The sequence below is a fragment of the Heterocephalus glaber genome, unplaced genomic scaffold (genome assembly GCF_053883595.1).
Source record: "Heterocephalus glaber isolate CG9 unplaced genomic scaffold, H.glaber_assembly_v1.0 deba00000594, whole genome shotgun sequence".
Classification (NCBI taxonomy): Eukaryota; Metazoa; Chordata; class Mammalia; order Rodentia; family Bathyergidae; genus Heterocephalus; species Heterocephalus glaber.
This window is the reverse complement of record NW_028258151.1, coordinates 31,377,981-31,395,805: the sequence shown is the minus strand read 5'-3', so window position 1 is coordinate 31,395,805 and position 17,825 is coordinate 31,377,981. Positions and strand designations below refer to the sequence as shown.

Here is a 17,825-nt window from a genome sequence, read left to right as displayed (position 1 = left end):
GAAATGGGAAAATAATATTTAAGCATTTAGCAGTGATTTCCAGACAGCCATTGTATATGGTATTCAACGAGGTAAGTAGTCCCATTTTACAAATGACCAAACTGAGGCTTAAAATATTTAAGTAATTTTCCTGTGGACAAACAAGAGATTGAGATGCATGATGGGGACTTGAACTAAAAAAATATGGCTATGAAATCATGTCTTCAGAGCTAGCTCAGAGAAGGTAGCATAAAAAAAGGCTAAAGGAGAGTAGAAGAGCCTCTAGAAATATGCAGTAGTTATACAAATAACATACTGAGACACAACCACTTTGGATTTCAGTATCATTTATTTAAAAGATTTAGAGTTCAGAACAGTTTTTAACATGGAAAAATGTGAAATGTCATTGCATCATATTAGTATACAACTATTCCTATTTAATTTGAAATTCATTTTCAGTATTTCAGCAAATTGTGTTTCAAAGCAGGTTTTCATGATGAATTCAAGAGTAATGAAAGAAAATTCTGTAATTGGAGAATTTCATAGAAGCCAGGAATTTTTAAGAATACCATCTTGGTTAATCCTTTGAGACAAGAGCTGAATCCTTCATTTTATTGTATAGTAAAACTTGAAAATTTCAAACAGTTCTGATGTCTTCTGTCTCATCTTCAATTAAACACAGTTCCAAACATTGAGCTTTAACTTGACTTTAAATTCAGATATTCAATCCTAGGTTTAAAAAAAAGCAAGAGCTACAGTGAAAACCAATTTAAATGAAACAGAAACTTCAGCAGTGGAAATTAGGAGGTTTGCAAAAAGTTAATATTTGGCTTCTTTAACATAATGTTACCGTAAGAAAAGAATTCTGGCATTTCTTATCATTCAGTATTGCATTATAATTTTCAAAGTGATTTCCTGTACATTATTCCCATTCAAACATGACAGTAACAATCCCATTTTTCAAACAAGAAACCAGCTCTTCAAGTTGAATTTTGGGGGAGAGGGAGGTTAGGATCTCTATAGTGCAATGGCCCTAGTTCTAGAAACAAATTCTCTTGCACTAAAAACTACAGGGCTCTTTCTATGTTACCACCTACTTAATAACAAAACTTTTGCTCACATTTCATGGAGCCTTCTGTAACATATTTCTCAAACAAAACTAAAATCAGTTATTTTGAAACAATTAAAAATATTTTTAATATCACCCTTATTTTTTGTTTCAAGGGCTCACAGAAGTCTATAAAATGAAAAGGTATGCCACCTCATTTTTTATGCCCACTAGTTATAGCTAGCAATTTGTTTTCTCCCATTTCTTCTTCTATGTAGGTATACAACTATGTGATATATGCAACATACATCCACATATTTTTTAAAAGTAAAGATTTTATAACCCACAACTTTTTTCTTCACTCAATAACATACTATTAAGAAAACATAATGAGGACTAAGGATGTAGCTCAGTGGTAGAGAGCTTGCCTATTGTGATTGAGGCCTTGAGTTCAATCCCCAGTATCACACACATATAAAGTATTTAAATAAATAAAAATGTTATGGTGAAATCCTGACATATCAACTGATACATCTTGATATAATCCCTGATGTATCACCCTTGACACACTAACTACCTTTCTTTATTGTATCAGTAGATCTAACAATAAACAAAGTAGAACTAACAATTCCAACAGTCTTAACCAGGACACTTTTCACTTTAAGAAAAAAAACACACACAAATTGCACCATGGCAAACAAACCAGTTTAACAATAGGTGAAAGGGGAAGTGAAACCATGATAATGTATCAATTGCCAGACCTAAATAAACAAAACCCAAAACTTTAGGGTAGTTGTGTAAGCAAATTTAAAGTAAATAATATAGGAGCATTTCAGGAGTTTTTCTTCACCTGAATGCTTACTTTAGCAATGGCAGAATTTGCTATCCTTTTTTTTTTCTTTTTCTTTTTTTTCCAGTACTGAGGATCGAACCCACAGTCTTTGCACAGGACTACAAATTCTTAGCCCTTTTTAAATTTTTTATTTTAAGACGGGGGTCTTGATAAGTCATTAATTGCCCAGGCTGGGCTCTAACCTGCAATCCTCCTAACTCAACTTCCCAAAGTGCTGGATTGCAGATGTACATCACCACACCTGTCTAGAATTTGATCTTTACCCATATTTCTTTTCTAAAAATTCTAGCTACTTTAGTTTCTATAACTTTGGCCTAGTTCTTTCTTTTCTTTATTATTTTGTGAATACACTTAATGCATACAACAGATTATATGAAATACATGTTAGTTATAAAAAAACATACACATGAAATGAAAAACTGTACATTTGCCACCCAACTCATGAACCTACCCTATATATTCTTTTACACAAACATACATGCAAAAATATACAAGTAATATATTGTTGAGTTTTGCTTATTTCTAAGTTCTATGTTTAAAACATATACGGTAGTAGATGCTGGGGGATGCAACCCAGCTCCCCCTCCTGGAACCAAAACATTCATTATCCCATTTGCCAACAATCTGCCTGCTGTGTCCCTTTATGGCCCTTGACTTTGATCAAGAGGGGATGCTTTGCACGCTCCTCCCCCGACCTGGGAGGGGGGGAGTAACCTGCACCCAGTGAGTAGCTGATGCAGGAGAAGAAAATCCTAGACCACTCATTTCGGTTATAGATATCTCCAAAAGGCCTTTCCAGCTTGCCTGTGGCCTCCATTATAAATGCAATTTGGTTCAGCATAATCCTGCTTCTCTCATTGTCTTGTAGGTGTTATTCCCTAGGGTACTCCACAATAAAGCCACAGGAAGCGATTCTCAATCTAAATATGTTTCCTGGGAAATCAAACTATTATGGGTTGCGCTATGTCCCCACCAAAAAGATATGTTGAAAACCTAACCTCCAGCATGTGAAATATTGGCCTTATTTGTAAATAGGGTGCTTGTAGACATAAGCAAGTTAAGATAGGTCACACTGAATGAGGGTCGTGAGTCTTAAATCCAGTGACTGTGTCTTTACAAGGCCACTGTGGCTGAGACCTGGACAGATAGAGAGGGAAAGTCATATGACAGTGCAAGCAGAAGTTATACTGATACAGCTGCAAGCCCAGAAATGCTAAGGTTTCCTGATATCCACTAGAAGCTATGGAGAATCAAGCAAGGATTCTTCCCTAGGCTTCAGGGAGAGTATGGCCCTGCCAACTTGGACTTCCAGCCTCCAGAACTATGAGCCAGTACATTTCTACTCATTAAAGCTACCCAGTGTGTAACAATTTGCTATAGAATCCCTAGGAAACTTCTCTGTGGACCTAAAGCACATACTTGGATAGTCTTCTGGCCCAGGTTTTGTTTTGTTTTTTTAAATTCAATACGATGTTCCTAAGAATTAATTGTGCTGACTATGGCTGGCTATGGTTTGGATATGGCACGTCCCCCAAAGTTTCCTATGCTAGAGGCCTTGGTCCTCAAGGCAATGAAAGGTATTGAGAAACAGTGGGAACTTTAAGAGGTAGGGCCTGGTGTGATGTGATCAGGGTGCCACCCTCAGAAGGGACTCATGCCTGTCTCAAGGAAATGGGTTAAGTCTCAAGAGACTGGATTGGTTATCATGCCAGTGAGTCCTAAAAGACCACGTTCACGTTTCCTGACTTATTCTACTGTTTCCTCTCTCACCATGTGATTTCACACTTGCTCCTGCCATCGGGATGCATCTGCCATGTCATGATACCAGATGTGGTCACCTGGTCTAGCTTCCAGAACGGTGAACTAAAATAATTATCTTCTCCTTGTAAAGCACTCTCAAGTATTTTGTGATAGCAACATTAATGGACTAAGAACTGTGGTTCTAAATTTTTTTCAATGTCAATGTCCATATCTCATTAGAAATATATTAACAACATATAAATGTAAAACTTTATTCTTTCTAAAATAATATTGCTCTTTTGTGGGATACTGTAATTGTTCCTTTATTTCAAAATTCTTGAGAAACTTGCCTATATAAATGTAAAGTTGGTTATATATTAATCTTTCTATGTTGGGTGTTAGGCAGAATAATGATCCCTAAAGATATCCAAGTCCTAACCTCTAGAATTTGTGAATGTTACCTTATAAAGCAACAGATTGTCGTGACAGCATTCAATTCAGGATCAAGAGATGGGAATGTTAGACAGGTGAGCCTAAACTAATCACATGGGCCCTTAAATTGGAGAGGCTTTCCCAGTTTTAGTCAGAAAAGAAGATGCGACGGAAGAATGATCAGAGATATAACATTACTGGCTTGAAAAAAATGGAAGGGGCCCACGAACCAAGGAATGTGGGTATCCTATAGGCAGGGAAATGTCAAGGAAATGGACTCTGCCCTAAGGATGCACGCTGCCTTGGGAAATGAACTCTGCCCCTAGGAATGCAAGTCTGACTCCTCAATTGTAGCCCAGTGAGACCCATGTTGGAGTTCTAACCTATAAGATAGCAAACTATAAGATTATAAGATAATAAGTATATGTAGTTTTAAGCATTCATTTGTGCTAATTTCTAAGAGCAATAATAGAAAGTGATTACAGGCATGTGATATCACGCCCGGCTAAAAGCTTCTTTGTCTTATTCAACATTGTAGCCTTGGTAAATATTCCATAAGTATTCCTTAAACAAATGAATGGATTATTATTGTAGAAAGAAAAAGGAACAAGTTAGCTGCAAGGAGCAATAACTTTGAGTTGAAAAACAAATTCAGCCACAATTTTAAAACTAACTTATTTGTTAGCTCTATTTTGCTCTTAATTTATAATTTATGAATTGTTCTTTTCTGGAAACAAGAATTGTAATGCTGTATCAATGGAAAGAAGCCGCAGGTTTATTGCCTCATCTACCCTAAATAACTTTGCTATTTATAGGGGATAAAGAACAAGCTACTAAAAATAGTAAAAATAAAAACATAATGAGTTGGTTACTCTTCCTCATGCCATTTGGGCTCATGTCACAGGTCTACTGACTCTATTGTCATCTCCTGAGTAACCAGAACTTAGGAAAATTGAGTGGACATTGGCCATTTTACATGAAACTATGAAATAGGTATAATTGAAGAACTGGGTTCACATTATCTACATAAGATATCTAAATATAGTATCCTGTGTCTGGATCCCTTGCACTATCCTTCCCCTTTCTCTCTCCTTCTTTCTCCTCTTCCTCCTCTGCTGGTGATCAAAACAAAGGCCTTAGCATGCTAAGTGTAATTATTTGAATAAAAAATTTCCCCCAAAAGGCCCCTGCATTCAGTGGTGGGGCTTTTGGAAGGTGATTAAGTCATATGGACCAACCTAATCAATGGATTAATCAGTGGAGTTTATAGCTGAACGTTCAGTTAGGACGTAGATCCTGGTTGAAGGAAGTAGGTCACTGGAGGGTAGATCTCCTCTCTGCCTCTCTCTTGCTCTCTCAGGAAGGGAATAGCTTTCCTGTATCATGTTCCCCTGCCAAGATGTTTGTGTCTTGGAGCCAGCTAACTATGGACTGAACCCCCTGAAACCATAGCCAAAATAAACCTCTCCTTGTTTCAATTTTGGCTATCAGGTATTTTGTCCCAGCAACAGAATGCTGACTAATACACTAGGCAAACACTCCATCACTGATCCTTTCTTCATTTGGTGTGATGACAATTTTAACAAGCCTCCTCAAATCTTTTTTTTTTCAGGTTTTATATTTTCTTTATTAATATATGCTTGTATTACATTAAAATAAAAGAAATAAATTTAAAAAGCAAAAAAAAGTTTTGGGCCTGCTTGGTCAACTTAGCTACATCCTGTGTCAAAAGTATATATACATTCACATATACAATCATACACAAATACATAGATCAATATATGAGAGAAATATATTGAATGTTATGATTGCACATGTAGCTGAGTAGAACACCTTTGGTTCAATCTTCGGGGCAGGCGGGGGGGGGCGGGAATCCACACACACCTCATGTACTATTTCTTAAACAATACTCAGGAAAATGTTTGTTTTCAAGAGTGAAATATCTATGATCCAGAGAAGAACTTTAACAATAAGCCACTGAGGGCCGGGGATTTAGCTCAGTGGTTCCACCGCCCTCCTCGCAAGCACAAGGAACCGAGTTTGGTCCCTGGTACAAAAAAAAAAAAAATATATATATATATATATATATATATATATATATATACACACCAAGTATGATCCCCAGTACCAAAAACAAATGAAATAAAATAAACCACTGACAAGGACAATGTATGTCTTTTACATTTCCTTCAGATGGGGTATATTCTGATTCACTTTACCCAAATTACTTTTCATCAGTCTCTTCATACCTTATTATTTACATACATAGGATTTCACAGGATCATGAATTTTCACTGCTCTTTTAAAGTCTTTGTTGTAACTGCCAATTTATATTTTTGACAGAGGATTTTATCCAGTGTTAATTCTTCCATGAGGGCCAACTGAAGTCTTTTGAACAAGTATTACATTTAAGGGAATCCTCTACATACTCTATGCATTTAAATCTGTAAATAAAACCTAGATGAGTAAGTTTCCCATACCCTATAGTGATTCCAATCCTCTTCACAATGCATTCTCGGGCATTTTATATAGGTGATATAATGAAAGCTTTGTCATTCTATGTTTAGTGTTTTTAATGTATTGAGCCCAAGTAGAATGTATTCAAAGAGAAGTAGAATGAGTTAAGGCTTTTCTTTATGTACCTAAGGTATTCTCACCCAACTTTATTCATGTTTTAAAGGAAACTGAACATCTGAAGGATTTTCCTTATTGCTTACATACAGAAGCTATCTCATTCATGTGAATTCCTATCTTTAAGAGGATCAAATGAATGTTTTTCCACATTGCTCATACATGTGGGGTTTTTGCCCAGTATGAATTCTTTTCAAATCTTTTTTTTTAAACAAGGTAGACATGAAACATAAATCTCTCCCTTTTGCTAGTTCTCAGCTGTCGAAAGACTAGCAGGCCTAAGGCCCCAAAACTAAAGAGGAAGCTACTAGAAAGAGTAAAGATTTTGACTGGGATATAAGAAAGTCACGTCAAGAAAGGTGTGATGGTCTATATCTAGATGTCCCCCAAAGCCTTATGCAATCATAGGTGGGACTTTTGGAGGTGATTGGATCATGGGGGCATGATACTCATCAGTGGATTAGCTCACTGATGAGTTTGTAGATAAGTGTGATGTTGGGAAGTGAAGCTGGTGGGAAGGTTTAGGTCACTGGGCCTGTGGCCCGTGGGTTTATCTCCTTTCTTTCTCCCTTGATCTCTGTTTCCCACGGTCATGCCATGAGCTGTTTCTCTTCTGCCAGCCCCTCTGCCATGCTGCCCTGCCCTGCAGCCAGCTGATTACGGACTTAAATCTCTACAAACTGTGAGCTAAAATAAACCTTTCCTCCTCTAAGTTGTGGGAGTCAGGTATTGTGTCCCAGTGATGATAAAGTAACTAAGACAAAAGGGAATGATAGGAGGTGAGGCTGCCCAGATGCTTCAGACAACTAGTGGCTACATACAACCAAAGCTCTCCTTCACATAGAATAAACCACATTTGTTTTCCACTCTCACACTTTTGAGTTGAGTGGGGTTTGGTTGACATAGGCTGGCATCAACTGGGCTTTGGTATAGCTGTGGGCTGGATCTGTGTTTACTCTATTTCAATCATCTGGGATCACCCAGGTCTGAAAATAACTCTAGACAACTCATTATTATGCATATCTACTGTAAAGCATATCATCAACAAAATCTTTTCAGTTATACAGAAAAGGGCAATGGGCCAGGTATTTAGCTCAGAGGTGTCACCCCTGTCTGGCAAGCCCAAGGTCCGAAGTTCAATTCCTGATACCAGAAAAAAAAAAAAAAAGGACAAGCCCTCAGTTATGTGAACTTCAACATTCCAGTATTTAGTCAGCTTACATGTAAAATATGCATGTAAACAATGTTCTAATGGAAGATGAAAAGCAAGAACCGAGATGTGAGATCTTCTAGATTTATACTTCTACCAGTGGTGAATGGATGAGGTGATGGATATCATCCTCATCAATAATAGGCATTATCATTAAAGTTATCTTGTCATTTTTACAAATTAAAACAATTCTCTTTGCTTCAATTTATGTTTCTTTGTCACTAAAGTTTTCTTCCCATGCTTAATTGCATCCTTTTTTTTTTTTTTTTTCCTTTACCAGGGATCTAACTCGGGTCCTTGTGCTTGGGCGGCAGGCTTCCTTTTTGTTTTTTAAGACAATGTTTCACTTTGTGGTCCAAGCTGGCCTCAAACCCCTGGGCTCAAGTGACCTTCCTGTCTCAGCCTCCAGAGCAGCTGGGACTACAGGTGTGCCCTACCAGCCCAGCTCCATATATTTTTGCTCACTGGCATTTTTCTCTTTTTCCTAATGATTTATAAAAGTTCATCTCAAAATATATTTGGGTAAGATTAATAACCCTTTAAAATTGTAACTTTTTATTATGGGTAATTTCAAACTTATTAAAAGGTTAAACCGAATAATATAAAGAACTCCTATGTATGAGAACATCCATAATTATCAACTCACATCCAATCTTGTTTCATCTACCACTATCCATTTTCCCTCTTGTTATAGTCAGAGTTTGCAAGGGAATAGATTTAATACGGGCCACATAATTTATAGGATTTTATAGTATTCACCAAAAAAGTCAAAATGCAGAGTAGCGCAAGAGATCTTCCACATACTAAAGACCCAAAGAATCCAGCCGAGGGCCTGGATCCCAAAGCAGTGTGCTCCACAAGTCCAGCCAGAGGCCTAGAGCCCATGGCAATGTCTCCTGCGAATCTGTATTGAGGGTCTGCACTGGGAAGGCCCAAAGGCCAGCGGTGGAAGCCAGAAAGTCTGTGCTGGTGGGGTGAAGGATCTGTGCCATCAGGCTGAGGGATCCGAACTGGAGCCAAGAAGTGACACTCAAGGCGAAGACCAGAGCTCCCTTAACAATAGCAACAGCCATCCCCAGCGACAGCAAGGACCTGAGCTCTCTGACCAGAATGGTGGAGTTTGTATCAGGAAAACCAACCACAGCAAGCTTTTCCAGGAAAATCAACAGCACACCATCTTCCCCTCCAGTTCTCCTTTTATGCTGCTGGCAACAATTCTCAGGTGGGTCTTCCATGCCCAGAGCTACACTGACCCAGCTCAGCTGGGCGGTCCAAGTTGACCATTAGTTAATCCACCACACCTCTCCTGAATTATTTTGAAGGAAATCCCCCAAAATATATCATTTTATCTGTAAATATTTCAGCATGTATGTCTAAAATTATGTGTTTTTAAAAAATAAAACCAGAATACCACTATCCTGCCTAAAAAATGAGCAGTTTTCCCCTTAGACCATCAAATATTCCCCAATTTTTAACTGTTTTATTAATATCCTTTTAAAAACCATCTGTTTGCAATTGTTAATATGACTAATGTGTTTAGCTTGAAGTGCTTCTAAAGCAAGAGTCCCTGGAAATCACGCATTATACATACCTTTTCTCTCTTTCAAATTTTCAAGTATGCGTACATGGAAGATTCACCAGGTTGAGGACATTTTGACTAACAGGGCAAGCAAAAAAGAAAGTAGGATTAACGTGGAAGTACACACACAAAATGTTTACTTTGATTAAATCAGCTACAAAAATGGGTAGTTAGGGAAACAAAGAACTACTGGAAGTGAGTTGCTAAAAAGAGAAATAAAATCAGTAACTGGTTTACCATAAAGAAATCACCAGAAACCTGTACAACTGAAGTCTATTTAGGAAATATTTCACTTTCTGAAAAAGAAAAAGAACATGTGACCATCCTAACAATAAAAGAGCTTCCTTCTTGGAGCATAAAGCAAGTGTTCTTGACTTGCAGTTGTATGGAATGGAAAAACAGTTCATGCCTCTGCCATTTTGGTGGTTTAGATCTAAAATGTCTCACCAAATTCTCATGTTTTCAGTGTGATTAGATCATGGAGGTGCTATATTCATCCATGGATTTGTCCACTGAGGAATTCATAGCTGAACATGCGGTTAGGAGGTGGGGCCTGGGGGCTTGACCTGGAAGGTTGTGTTCTCCCTGGTTCCTCCATTCTCTCTCTGCTTCTGGCCACCTTAAGGTGAACACTTTTTCACTTTTTTTCTTCCATCCCCCTTCAGCATGATGTTTGTGCCTTGCAGCCAACCAACCATGCATTGAACCCTCTGAAACTGAGCTTAAACCTCTCCCTTCTTCAATTTGCAGGTATCCGATAGTGTATTTTGTCCCAGCAATGGGAAAGTGACTAATACAGCCATATTTGTATTAGATAAATTCAAGGGAGAGGGAAAAAAAGCATGAGTGCAATCTCAATAGCTCTTTGAGAGCCAGGGATTTAGCTCAGTGGTTCTGCCACCTGCCTCACAAACACAAGGTCCCAAGTTTGATCCCTGGTACCAAATATATATATATATAGCTCTTTGATACCAGTCATTTGGAAATAAACTTTAAAATTAAGTTGTAGTTAGGGAGAAACAAACGTCATCAAGACATGAGTAATTTATGATTCTGTTTTCTATTTCCAATCTATACAGTCTCTTCGACATTTCTCCTTCAGAATTGCCTTATTTGAAACTTACTTTGTTATATGTGCACATTAAGTGTGTTTAATGAGATGAGTGAACATGTAACATAGATCTCTTATTGGTCTGGTTTTCAGGAAGACCAAAAGTTCCCGTTGTAATATTTCCACAACCTTTTTAATAAATAAGCTGCTCCATCATTTCATGAATGAGTTTATGTGGGGTTATTTTTTGTGCAGTACTGGGATCAAACCCAGGACCTTTGCACTGAGCCACATCTGCAGCCCTTTTAAAAATTTATTTTAAAGCCAGGGATGTAGCTCAGTGATGCCAGTGCCTGGCTGGTCCTAAGTTTGATTCCAGGTGCAAAAAAAAAAAAAAAAAAAATGCAGCCTAAAATGTATTTCAAGACAGGGTCTTGCTAGGTTACCCAGGCTGGGCTTGAACTTGCCATATCCTCCTGCCTCAGCCTCCCGGAATGCTGGGATCAGAGATGTGTGCCACCACACCCATCCTTTCCCCCAGTACTAGGGATCCATTGTAGGGCTTGCACACTCTAAGCAAGAGCTCTACAACTGAGCTACTCCCTCAGCCCCATGAATATTTTAATCACTTAAATGAGAACTGTTAAAAGACTTGCTTTCTGAACTAGGAATATTTCTTATTCATAAAAGATGTTTAATAAACTGGGCTTAATATAAAAGACCCTATTTATAGAAATCCAATTCATTGCAAGCTTATACAAAACAACTTGTCAACAATATCATAATTTTGACTGCAAGTTTCCAAATGTATTGTCCTTGAGAAAAACTAGGACATTTGACAGCATGTCCCTGAAACACCCCTTTTCTGTTCCTAAGACTTTTGCCAAGTCAAGGGGGAATTCTAAGCAGACAAGAACTGGAATGTGTGGGTAAATGTTGTCTGAAGAATGATGGGAACTGGACAAACTAATGTAGGAGCTGCCTTGCTATGTGCATGCTAAGCCAGTTGTTCTTTGGAATGCTAGTCATATAATGGAACAAAAGAGTCAGTGATGTCTCTGCCACATAGTTTGATCTATAAACACTCCTGCCTGCAGCTGCTGAACAATTTATCCAACTGACAATGACTAAACCTGCCAGGTGATGTTGACTGGTATGTTTTCTCATGCAATTGGCTGGATGGGGCTGTGGACCTTGTATATACTTCCCATGGGATTTTTCCCAGTGCTGCCAAGACCTATGCTTCTTATAGACCCTTTCTTGCTAGTAAGTTGCAATTAACCCTTCTCTTTGGTGAGCTTTAATATACCTTATGTCTCACAGAAGCCATTGTTATCTGTGGATATTTTATTTGGTCTCTTGGAAACCTAATCCACTCCCCTAGCCCAAAGGGCTATGGACAAGACTCCAAGGATATAGAAAACATGGGTTAAAATACGTGAAGGCTACCACTAACAAATTTTTTCTACCGGACGGCAAAAAATTAACTCACACTCAAAAAATATATAGTTATTTTAATAGTTCTTTTTCCTGTTTAGATACTTCCTTGCTTAAGCCACTCTTTCTATTAATTATGAGATGAAAATTCCCAGACACTTAGAGACTAGTCAAAGAATTTCATGGGTCCTTTATTCTCTATTGAAAGTATTTTCAAGCCCTATTCAACCTTCTTTTCTTTCAATGGCTCAAGCTAAGAATATTCAATAGTATTAATGGTCCTTAACTCCTGCTGGGGGCTGTTCAATTAGATAGAAAATTTTACTTACAGACCATAGATGGGATAAGATATTCTGACCCTTTTCTTTTTTTTTGGTACCGGGATCAAACTCCGGACCTTGCGCTTGCAAGGCAGGTGCCAGAACCACTGAGCTAAATCCCCGGCCCTTGACCCTTTTCATTATGTTCCCCAGGGAATATACTGTGTGATTCCATGTTTAAATTTAATTGCAACTTTGCCCTTGTTGAAATCTCATTTCAATACTTCTGAATTGAAATACAAATGTCTCAATCTAATTTGGAAAGTTTTTTTAAGGCCAAAGTTAAAACACCATCAGCTTAGGCTTTTTGTATATATTGGTCTATATTCCTCAGGATGGGTAAAATCTCTATCATAGTAAAAGGATATGGTGAACTTGGCCTACATTGCTGGGGGTGGGGGAAACCTACAAACTTTGGTCTATATGTAAGGCCCTGGGTTGATTTCCAGCACCTCAAATTAAAATAAAAAATACCCCACTTTGGTCTGTGTATATGCGTGTGGGGGTGGGTGCTGGGATAGAACCCAGGTCCTCATGCACTCTAGACAAGTGGTAAGAAAATGATACAGCCACTTTGGAAAACAGTTTGCAGCTTCTCATAAAAGCCACATCAGAGCCACATAATTTCATCCATTTTTCCTGTGAAGAAAGTATAATGGTGGTACTAGATTTTCAGATTAACATACTATCACAAAAATCCCACTTAACATCTATTCTCAACAAGATAATGAGTTATTGTTTATTTTCAGTCTAACAGCCAATTTAAGAAGAAAAACAAAAACTAGTGTGTAGTACATTTTAATCTGCCTTTTTACTTAAAATATAAAGCACTCTTCCAAGCCATAATTCCTATATAATTGTTAATGTGTTAGCAGGTTTCATGCACAAATATATCATAGATTTAAACAATATTCTATTCATGGTTATTTCGATATTTAGCTATTACAAATAATGCTGAAGTGAACAGTTTTATGCAAGTACTATACATATTTTAAATTCTTCCATATTAAATTCTTAGACGTACACTTACTGGGTTAAAAGGCATGAGCACTTTTTAAAAGTCCATTTTATTGAAGGACAAGTTACATATAATTCACAAATTTTAAATGTAGCATTCAATAATTTTGTGTTTGAGACAGGATCTCACTATGTTGACAAAGCTGATCTCAAATTCTCTGGGCTCAAGTGATCTCCCTGCCTCAGCCTCCAAATTACCTGGGATTACAGGTATGAGCTAACACTTCCATCTTTGTTCAATGACTTTTTATAAATGTGTGCAGTTGTGTTGTCACAATCAAGATATTCAACACCTCACTCATCTCCAAGTTTCTTCATACCTCTTTAAATTCAACACCCTCTCTAACTCCACCCATCATAACCTTTAATTCTGCTGTTATTCTAGTTTCACCTTTCTAGAAATTCACATAAATGAAACCACACAACATGTAGTTGTGTCTGGCTTTTCACTGACCACAATATCTTTGAGATTAATCAGTGGTCATGTATGTCAGTAGTCTGTTCCTTGTTGATGAGTAATTTTTTTTTTTTTTTTTTTTTGGTACCAGGGATCAAACTCGGGTCCTTGCTCTTGCGCAGCAGGTGGGGAAACCACTGAGCTAAATCCCCGGCCCCTGATGAGTAATTTTTGATTGGTTCTTCTGTTAATATCTGGGTTCTTTTCAGATTTTTACTATTATAAATAAAACAGAGAAGAACATTCATGAACAACTCTGTGTGGAGAGCAGTTTTCATTTCCCTGGTGTAAGTAACACTGAGAAGCAGAATAACAAGTTATAAGGTACTTAATTCTTTGAGAAACTAAACTGTTTTCCAAAGTGACTGTACCATTTTGTTCCAGTTGTTCCACATCTACATCACCACTTGGTATGGTCATTTTTTAAAAATCTGATAGGTACTGGTATCTTAATCTGGCTTTAGTATTAATTATTTAGCACTTAACTAATATTATTTTATTGTTAAAAAAACAAAATAAGCATCTTTTCATGTGCTTATAAATAAGTTAGTATATGAGGTATCAGTTTGAATCATGAACAGGGTCTAAAGATTTGGAGGCTTATCAAGGAAAGAGCCCATCTTTGGCCCATGTATCTAACAAAGCATTTGTCTTTTTTGTTGTTGAGATAGGGTCTGCTTAGCCCCAGGCTGGCCTCCAACTCGCAGTGACGCTCCTACCTCAGCCTCTTGAGTGCTGGGATTACAGGCATGTGCCACCATGCCTGGCTAGTACATTCTTTTAATATTGTTTTTTACTTATTTCTTTTAATCATTGAATTGTACAAGTTCTTTAATTCTCCTGGAGGAAAATTCATCAGATATCCTGCAATTATTATTTTCCCAGCATGTGCCTAGCCTTCTACTTTTCTTTTTCTTTCTGGATTTGGAATCAAAGCCAGGGCCTTGGGCATGGAAGACAAGTACTGTCTCACTGAGCTACATCCCCAGTTCTAATTTTCTCAATAGTGCTATTTTGATTAGAAATTTTTAATCATGTTCAATTTATTTTTTTATGGCTCCTTTCTTGTATCTTACCTAAGAAATCTTTGCATTACCTAAGAGTAGAAAGATTTTCTTCAAGATTTTTAATTTTATTTTGGAGTTTTTGCTTTAGTTTTCAGTTTTAGCCCTTATGTTTAGATTTAGGACTCATTTGGAGTTAATCTTTGACTACATATGGTATGCCACAAGGGAAAGAGTATCTTTACATATGGATATCCAATTGTTCTTATACCACTTGTTGAGGTTTTTTTCTTCTGACTTATCCTGATATTTTGCTGAAAATCCCTTGATGATACATGTATGCATCTCTATATTTTGTTGTGCCCCTTTTAATTATTTATCATTATGTAAAAATCACACAGTCTTGACTACTTCTGATTTGGGGTTCTTTTGCTTTTCTTCAAGACAGGGTAGCACCAGGTAGTTCAGGCTGGCCTTGAACTCATTATGAAGCCCAGGCTAGCTTCAGACTCACGGCATTCCTTTTGCCTCAGCCTCCTGAATGCTGAGATTACAGGTCTGAGCCATTTGGCTTAACTACTTGTTTTAAAGTCTTAAAGCCGGGTAGTCTAACGCCTCCAATTTTGTTCTCCTTGTGTACATGAGAGCCTTTGCATTTCCATACAAATTTTAGAATCACCTGATATTTTCATTTGGATCACACTGAGTCTATATAATTTGAATTTTTCAATTCATCAGCATGGTATATCACTCATTGCTTGGGCATTAACTTTTCTCACCAGGTTTATAGTTTCAATGTACAGGTCTTGCCCATAACTTCTTAGATGTATCCTTGGTATTTCATATTTACTGATGCTATTTAAATGGTTTTGGTTTAATTTCAACTTAGAATTGTTGCTAGGACATGTGCATTTTTATGGAATTTGATACTGTCTATAAAGGTAATACCAATGTACATATCCAACAAAATGAGATTGCCTGTTTGACCACACTTTTGTAATGCTCTCACTTAAAATATTTTTCCTGGGCCGGGGATGTAGCTCAGTGGTTCTGGCGCCTGCCGTGCAAGCGCAAGGTTCCGAGTTCGATCCCTGGTACCAAAAAAAAAAATTTTTTTTTATTATAGCAGATTTAAAAAATAGTTCTATTCTTCCAATTTACTTTACTTGAGAACTATAATCTTCTTGGAGAGAGGGAACACAGAATTTGATCAACAGTATGCTTTGATTCACAGCATACTCATAAGCACTGGCATCTCGTGCTCTTTTACCTAATTCTCCACTCCTGTTCTTTCCTCTTCCCATTGACCCTTGTAACCATTCCAAGGCGTTTAATGAATCTGCTGGATCATTTTTTTTTTTTTTGCAAAACATTTTTGTGTAGATGTTTAAATTGATACAAATGGTATTGAGTTATAGGTTCTATTTATTTGTAATGAACATTGTAATTATTAAATTCTTGTGTTGTGTTGTTCTTTGCTTCTATGCAATACATGGTTCTAAATGTGCACCCACCAGATTTTACCTAATTCTCCAGTGATAGATACTAGGTTGAACCTAAGCTTCTGCCAACAAAAATGTGATATTTTCATATGTGTTTCTTTACAAACTTAAGATTATTGGGGGGGGGGGCGGTACCAGGGATTGAACTCATGACCTTGCACTTGTGAGGCAGGTGGTAGAACCACTGAGCTAAATCCCCAGCCCACAAACAAGATTTTTTGAGGTCACATATCCAGGGACAATTTAATTTCTATATCCTTTTAACTAAATTATGCCAGATTGTCCTCCAGAAAGGTCCCAACACTTTACACTCCCACCAGAGGTGCACAAAGGTTTCTATTCCCTCAACACCAATCCTTGGTATCATCCATCTCTCTAATTTTTGTTAGTGTACTGAGTGAAAAGTTTTCTTATTGTTTTAATCTGAATTCTGATTATTAATGAGTTTGAGCGTGTCTTTTTATGTTGTTAACTCATAAGATTTACTCTTCTAAAAACTGCTCATCACCTTGGCAAACTTTTCTATTGAAACAGTGTGTGTGGATGTGGGCATGTGCTGTGTTTGATCAAGTTTTTTGTCTATTGTAAATGCTAGTTACTTGTCAAATTTAGACATAGACATCCAAATATATTCTCCCAAACTGTTATTATAAAATATGAACATTCCTCCCAGTATTTGTTCTAGTTATTTATATAACAAATCACCCAAAACCTTAGAAGCTTCTAAAAAGCATTTTATTTTGCTTGTAATTTTATGGGCTAGATATTGAGAAGGGCTCTGCTGGGTGGCTCATCTGAATTACACAGCAACAACTAAGGCAGCTGGGGCAGAAGTACCCATTTCTCAAATGACTTCTTATGCATCTGCTTCCTTAGTGTTCCTTTGCCTCACTTATTGCGGGAGCTTCTTCATCTGATTTCAGGGTTCCTACAACATTGTGATTTCAGAGTAACTGCATTTCTTTTATAGTGATTATCTTTCAAGAGGTAGAAAGAAGTTGCAAAACCTAGGTAAGAGCAAGACCTAAAACTGGCACATTGTATGAGTCAGATTTTCATTACTGGGACACAATTTCTGATATCCACAACTTAAAGAAGAGGTTTAATTCCGCTCTTGGTTTCAGAGGATTCAGCCCATGGTCAGCCTTCTCCAAGGTAGGAACATCATGGTAGAGGGGCTTGGCAAAGGAAAGCATCTCACTTCTTGGTGGTTGGAAAGCACAGCAGAGGATCAGTGCCAGAGAGGAACAGGTTACGGTCCATATACAGTACCTAATGTCATGCCTCCAGTGATCCACTCAGACACACTATTTCTTAATGCAGTCAAGATGACATATCACAGTTAACAGTCACACATATCATCACATTCCCTTTGTCATAACAGATTCAAATAAGTAGAGACACCCATCCATCTATCCATCCATCCATCTGTATTTTGGTACTGTGGATGGAATGCAGGCCTTCATCTTTTGATGACAGAGTGACAATGTCACATTGCAGAAAGGCATACTGAGCTAGGGGACAATGTTGTGACCATTTTGGAAAATACATTATTTATTGTTATT

General features: G+C 37.5%; 1 long non-coding RNA gene across 7 annotated transcripts in view; it reads right to left on the bottom strand.

The window, feature by feature from the left end:
• Window positions 1-291: 291 nt before the first annotated feature.
• Window positions 292-17,825, bottom strand: part of LOC101717883 (uncharacterized) — a 105,744-nt gene continuing 88,210 nt past the window's right edge. For 5 of the 7 annotated variants that reach the window (XR_015449013.1, XR_015449014.1, XR_002397306.2 and 2 more), the window contains 2 exons: window positions 9,485-9,550; window positions 292-708 (listed from right to left, as the gene is read on the bottom strand). This is a non-coding gene — a long non-coding RNA (uncharacterized LOC101717883). The remainder of the gene's footprint in view (window positions 709-9,484; window positions 9,551-17,825) is intronic. The other 2 variants (XR_015449015.1, XR_205562.3) reach the window with 2 other exon arrangements.